Below are 1,345 nucleotides of genomic sequence, written 5' to 3'. Positions count from 1 at the left end.
CTAAACTTCACTAAACTAAACAGACTAAGCTAAACATAACTAAACAGAATAACCTAAACATAACTAAACTAAACACAATAAACTAAACCAAACAGAAGAAGCTAAATATAACTAAACAGAATAAGCTAAACTGAACTAAACTAGACAGAATCATCTTAACCGAACTAAACCAAACAGATTAATCTTAACTGAACTAAACCAAACAGAATAAGCTAAACTGAACTAAACCAAACAGAACAAGCTAAACTTCACTAAACTAAACAGAATACGCTAAACTGAACCAAACTAAACAGAACAACCTAAACTGAACCAAACTAAACAGAACAACCTAAACAGAACCAAACTAAACAGACTAAGCTAAACTTCACTAAACTAAACAGACTAAGCTAAACATAACTAAACAGAATAACCTAAACATAACTAAACTAAACACAATAAACTAAACAAAACAGAAGAAGCTAAATATAACTAAACAGAATAAGCTAAACTGAACTAAACTAGACAGAATCATCTTAACTGAACTAAACCAAACAGAATAAGCTAAACTGAACTAAACCAAACAGAATAAGCTAAATATAACTAAACAGACTAAGCTAAACTAGGCTAACCTAAACAGAATAAGATGAACTAGGCTAAACTAAACAGAGTAAGCTAAATAAAACTAAACAGAGTAAGCTAAATATAACTAAACTAAATAAGCTAAACTAAACAGACTAAGCTAAACTAGGCTATACTAAACAGAATAAGCTAAACATAACTAAACTAAACAGAATAAGCTAAACATAACTAAACTAAACAGAATAAGCTAAACATAACCAAACTAAACAGAATAAGCTCAACATAACCAAACTAAACAGAATAAGCTCAACATAACTAAACTAAACAGAATAAGCTAAACATAACTAAACTAAACAGAATAAGCTAAACATAACTAAACAGAATAAGCTAAACATAACATAACTAAACAGAATAAGCCAAACTGAACCAAACTAAACATAACTAAACTAAACTGAATAAGCTAAATATAACTAAACAGAATAAGCTAAACTGAACTAAACTAAACAGAATAAGCCAAACTGAACAGAAGAAGCTAAGCTAAACTAAACAGAATAAACTAAACTAAACTGAATAAGCTAAATATAACTAAACAGAATAAGCTAAACTAGGCTACACTAAACAGAATAAGCTAAACTGAACTAAACTAAACAGAATAAGCTAAACAAAACAGAATAAGCTCAACATAACTAAACAGAATAACCTAAACATAACTAAACTAAAAGGAATAAGCTAAACATAACTAAACTAAACAGAATAAGCTAAACATAACTAAACTAAACAGAATAAG

The sequence above is a fragment of the Oryzias melastigma genome, linkage group LG13 (genome assembly GCF_002922805.2).
Source record: "Oryzias melastigma strain HK-1 linkage group LG13, ASM292280v2, whole genome shotgun sequence".
NCBI lineage: Eukaryota > Metazoa > Chordata > Actinopteri > Beloniformes > Adrianichthyidae > Oryzias > Oryzias melastigma.
This window is presented reverse-complemented; position numbering follows the sequence as displayed.